We start from the raw sequence: 6,070 nt of genomic DNA, 5'->3' as shown, positions 1-6,070 counted from the left end.
GAGTGGGGGGAGACACCTAGGTGAGGGGGTGCTCCTAGTGTCTGCAGGAAGGTGGGAGAGGCTATGCCCAGGGGCATTCTGGGGAGTCAGGAATTGGTAACAAAATGTAGCCGGACAGGAGTGAGAAGGAGATGCAGACAGCCCTGGGGTGAGGAAAGGAGAGGCAAGGGCCTGGAGGAAGCATGGTTCTTGCAAGGCAGAGATGGGCCTTGGTGGGCGGAGGGGTGTGGAAGGCAGCTGGGGGGGGGGGTGGGAGAGGGGGCTGGGTAGAGTTGCAGGCTACCTGTGAGGCTTAGGGGCTGGGCGGTGTGAGGGGCAGGAGGGGTTGGAGTGAAGTGGACAAGAGGCATACACACCTTCAGCCAGGTGTACCCCCACCCCTCAAGGAGAGGGAAATAAAGGAGAGCCAAAGAAAAAGGGAGAAGCAGAGCCAGGCTCATTTGGAAACATCTCAATGAGCCGTCAGGAGCGAGAGAGAAAGAGAAGCAGAGGTGAGGGAAGCAAGGGGGGAGCGGTGGGTGAGCAGGACACACACACACACACACACACACACACACACTCCTGCAGAGACACACAGAATGGAGCAGAATTCAATAAAAACTCGGAGCCAGAGTGGAGTCCAGGGAGCAGGAGCGGGGGGCAGGGGAGCGGGTGAGCGCGCACACAGCTCTGCCTTAGGAGGATTCAATAATCGTTGATTGAATGAAGGAACAAAGACGAGGAGCTCCCCGGAGAGAAGCGAAGACTGAGAAAGTTCCAAGACAGACAGACACGAGGTCACGCATGTACACTGTGAGAAAACCCCGACAGGGTTTAGGATTTAAAACAATGAGAGCAGGGCCTCCCTGGTGGCATAAGGGGTTAAGACGCAGCCTATGAAGCTGTCTGCAGCCAATGCAGCATGAGTTCGAGCCCTGGCCAGGGAGAAACCCACATGGCGCAGCAGACCTCTCCTGACTCGCCCGCTGCTCCCCTCAGCAGTGTATTTTAGTCAGTCTGCCTGTTCTGCTCCCCACTCTGTCTCTGGTGAATCCTCTCACGCCCCACACTTCTGTACCTGATCTCTTGCATGCATAAATAAATAAATCTTTAAAAGAAAAAATGAAACAATGAGAGCGAACAGTAAAGTGCCGGAGAGCAGTCCCTGGGGCTGGGATGGCCACGAGCATGAGGGGTGCTGCTGGGGGCTGGGGCCGGCTGTTTTTTGCTCCAGGAAAGGGAGCCTCAAGTGTAGACGCATGTAAAATTCATCCAGGTTTTTCCACTTAAGATTTGTGCTTATTGTGGTGTGTATGGTGGATAGCTTGATTTTTAATATGAGAGAAAGAAGGTAAGAGGAGTAAGACAGGGAGACAGACAGACAGACACACACACACACACACACACACAATGTCCAGGTGAAAACAAACTTTGACAAAGTGAGGAATAAGAAAATGAAAGGTAATGGAACAGTGAGGAGAGAGAGAGATGTTGGGACGCTGGCATGGAAAGGGAGAGAGACCTGGGGACGCCCAAGTTGTGAGAAGGGACCTGTAGGGTAAGGTAAAAAGTATCAGGCTTTTCTGCCCTCCCGCCATTAGGATGGATGACGGAACCCTGCGGTCCTGAGTGCATGCCTGATGGCGGGCACCTGGAGTAGGGTGTGGGTATAGGTAGATGGGATTCACCTGGGCTAAGACTAGACTTATAAGGGTGGTGTCATGGGGACGCCAGCAGAACCACGAGAGCAGAGAAGCAGGAGAACCAGAGAAGGCCGGAGAGCCCAGAAAGCATGAAGACTTGCTGGGGGCTGGGAGGCCTGCCAGCCCCCCAGCACCCCTTGCCAGCCGTGTACCTGGTAAATCCCAATAGAAGCCTGCAGAAGCCACCGAGGGCTCCAGGACTTCTGCTTTACTCCATCTGCTAGGGTCATAGAGATCCTGCTCCATGTCCTCCTGCCCTTACAGGCCCAAAGGGCAGGAAGGACGTCACCTGAAGTCACCAACATTTGCCCCTCATGGAGCATTGAGAGGGGCTCCTGGAGCAGGCGTCCCCGGCCCTGGAAAGGCCTGGCCAGGGACCTAATGGGCAGGCATGCGGCAGAGGGAAAGGAAAGGTGTTGGTCTGGAAAGGGCCTTGAGGGCCCTGCCACACACCACACGCTCACACACAGAATTAAGCTAAAACTGAGCGCAGAGACGAAGAGAGACCCAGAGACCCAGAGAGAAAGGGAGACAGAAAGAGACCCAGTGACAGAGAAAGAGCCCTGGGTGAGGACCCAGGAGGCAGCTGGGGTCAGGCCTGGAGCTCATGAGGAGGGGCCCGGGAGATGGAGACAGGGTGGAGGTGCCACCATGGCCCACAGGGAGGACAACAGTGGCCTCGGGAAGGAGGGGTAGCAGCAGAACCCACAAATAACTCTCCAGCAGATGGGTGGATAGAATGGTGGATGGACAGACAGATTGCCATACGCTCATCCGCAGAGCAAAAGCCAACACCCAAGAGAGCCCCCAGAGGTGGGTGTGGAGGGAGAAAATGAAAGACTTCGGAGAAAGCGGGGAGACAGACGCCAGCATCAAGATGGAGCGGGAGAGAGGGGGGCGGAGAGCCAGGGAGTGAGGGTCTGGCGCACGCATCGCGCTCCCGGGAGCTGATCCATGTGTGCTGACCCGAGAGCAAACACAAAGGAAATTACCCCCAGATTGGGAGCAGGGATTAGGCAGGATGGCGGAGACAACACACTGACAGGCAGCTCGTCATACACCAACTGTCACACACACACACACCTGTGAGTGCCACCCGCGGGCAGCCAGAGTAGATTCCAGAATCGCCTTAGAGACAGGGTGGCAACTGCGGAAGGAGGGAGAGTCTCTCTCTCTCTTACACACACACACATTCACACACACATTCACACTCACACACACACTCAAACCCAGCACACAAGTGAGAGTCCAGGAACAGATGCAAGGGACTCAGAAAGAATACAAAAGCCGAGAACCCTGCAGAGGAGCCATCGGGGAGCTGCTCTATCCCTGTTTGCCTCTCTGAGACACACACACACACACAAACACACACACACTCTCTCTCTCTCTCTCTCTCTCTCTCTCTCTCTCTCTCTCTCTCTCTCCCCCCGCTGAGCAGGAGCTGCTGCTTCATGGCAAGTGTTCTAGGAAGAGCCAAGGGAGTAAAAGGAAATAAAACGCCTGTCAATAGCAGTGACCCCCAAAACAAGAGTAAGGGAGGCAGCAGCTGCCGACACTGGAAATGCAAAAGGCTTGGGAAGGGAGAAGGGACAGAAAAAGGGCCACAGACACCTGTACACCTTAGAGGCCCTGCACAAGGGGGTGGGGGTGAGTAAACAAATGGGGGAGAATGTTGTAGGAGACACACACACACACACACACACACACACAGAGGCACACTTTACTGTACAGTCATGTCTTAATGGAAAAACTATGCCAATGCCTGAGCAGATCACACACAGAATTCAGCTGAAGCTGAGAGGCAGAGACCAAGAAAGATGAAGAGGGACACGGAGACACACCCAGAGACACAGCGAGAAAGACAAAGAACAAAGCAAAAAGAAAGACAGAGAAACAAAGAGCGACAGGAAAACAGAGACAAGGGAGACAAGGGAAGCGGGTGTGAAGAGGTGACAACAGGACAAATGCAAAAGGAGCCAGAAGTCCAAAGCCGGCCAGGGGAGCGCCCGGGAGAGGGGTTTGGGAGCCCGAACTAAGAAGGGAGGAAGCGAAATACACGCACGCCTCGGGCTGCCACTCCAGACGTGCAAGTGAGCGAATGAAAGAGCTGCTGGCGGATGGGAGGGGCCCTCAGCCAGCCCAGCCTAGGTCCTGGCAACCGGGGGGCGTCAGCAAGGACCTGTGCCACACACTACACACCCTTCACACACACACCACACGCCACACACCTGCCATACAATGCCACACGCCACTCACACATCACGTGCACCACACACCACACACCAGACATGCCACACACATAACGTAATATCAGCATGACATATATGGCACATGCCCCCGCACCACACACCCATCATGCTACATGTACCGCACACGCCACATACTGCGTGCGCCACACACGCTGTACTAGATGCATGCCACACCAGTGCCACACGTACCCCCATTACACTGCAAGTGCCACATATCCACCATTCGCACACATCACACACACCTTTGCATACATAAACAAGTGCAGGAGCCCAGAGAAAAGACAAAATTTAGATAAAGTCCCAAGAGGAAAGGAGATGGGAGATAAACACAGGCAATAAAGGCGCTTTCTGTGCGCGACTCTTGCTCTCTCCCAGTCTCTCTCTCTCTCTCTGACACACACACACACACACACACACACCCTCCAGAAAGGAATAGAAGGGGGCAGAGGAAGAGACCAGGCTGGCTGGCACCTCTAATCTGGCTCCACCCACTCCCATCTCCAGGCCTGTGCCCGGTTGTGTCCTTCCTGGCCCTGCTCACCCACGACCCTGCTCACCCTCAGGCCTATCTCAGCTTCCCCTCCTGAGCCGCCCTCCTGGCCTCCCTGCACGCTCAGGTCCCTCTCCCCTCTCAGCCCGCTGGCCCCCGCTGTCCTGAGACAGCAAGTGCCTTCCCCAGGGCTAGTCCCTGGCACATTTCCTCACCACTGAACCCTGGCCCCCAACCAAGGCAGACCTGGGGGTGATCGAAGGGAAAGCGTTAAAGGAATGAAGAAATGACCAGGGAGCAGACGAGTGCCTACATGCATGCAGAATGTGAGCAAAAACATCTGAAAGGAGGGAATGCAGGGATCACAAAGTCTCTACTTCCCTGAGGTGGGCTGGAAACTGGACAGGACTGTGGAGGGGGAGCAGGTGGAGGGGCAGGAGGCGATCCCCGGGAGTGGACAGCTCTGCCTCTGTCTCTCCTGCGCAGAGAGGAGCAGAAGCAAACTGAACAGAGGCCCAGAGTGAGGAAGCCAAAGCCTGAGGAGTCAAACGGGAGCGAGAGACAGAGCAAGCTTTCTGACTTCCCTGCCCTGATCCGACATCACCAGGCCGGCCAGACCAGGACACACCCCCAAGAACCTCATTCCTCACTCAAGCTCTTGTTCTAGTGGGCAAGCTTCACGAACCTCCAGGACCACAGAAAAGTAGCGAATAGAAAGAAACAGAAAAAAACTGTAGCACCAGAGCCTGCCAATGACCAGAGGGAGTTGGAGAGGCACAGACAGAAAAGCACAGGTGGATAAAGACAGACATACAGAAACGGAGAGGCAGAAGGGTGGAGCACAGGTCGGGGTGCTCTGAGCCTCAGGGTGCATTGCAGGGCTGGGTTGTGTCCTCGGCCTTCTTGCACATACCCTAATGCCTCTGGGCACAGGAGGGCCCTGCAGCCCAGGAGTGGCTGGTGTGCACATGGAATCCACACAATATGGGTCCACTTGGACACACACTCCGCCCCATGCAAGCCCACAGGAACCCAGTTACATGCATCAGTGTCAAGGAGTCGGTGGGATTCACATATAACCACTCGAATTTTTGTGCAGGCAAAACACACAAGCCCATGCACACTCAGCCAGAGAGTACAGGCCACACACCTCATACATACCCCTTTAACATCCAGGAACACATGTTGGTGCACACACGCTCCAAGCACCTAGGCGCTTACACACCACCTGATCTGTGTGATGGGTGCGAGTATATACACACGCAGTCACGGGCAGACTCCACATCTCCCACTCACACCCACATGTCCATACACCAACACAGACACCCAGCAAGAGACAGGCCTCCACCCACATGAACACAAAGTCACATACTCGTGAGCAAACAGAAGACACATGCCGCAAACATGTCCACGCTCCCAGCCACGGGAGCCCCAAGGGGTCTGTGGGTGCCCATAGCGCCCTGGTCAATATAGTATTTGGCTTGTGAAAATAATGTTTAGCACAGGAATGACCCAGTTTTGAATTTGTTTTTACAACCAGCAGTGACTCTCAGAAACGGTGATCAGACACAATTTTTCTCATGTTGCAGATGAAACTTTCCAGGCCGTATCCTCTGGAGGTAGGAGAGGAAGGAGAAAAGGTGGCATCT

The sequence above is a fragment of the Talpa europaea genome (assembly GCF_964194135.1).
Source record: "Talpa europaea genome assembly, chromosome: 11".
Taxonomy (NCBI): Eukaryota; Metazoa; Chordata; class Mammalia; order Eulipotyphla; family Talpidae; genus Talpa; species Talpa europaea.
This window is presented reverse-complemented; position numbering follows the sequence as displayed.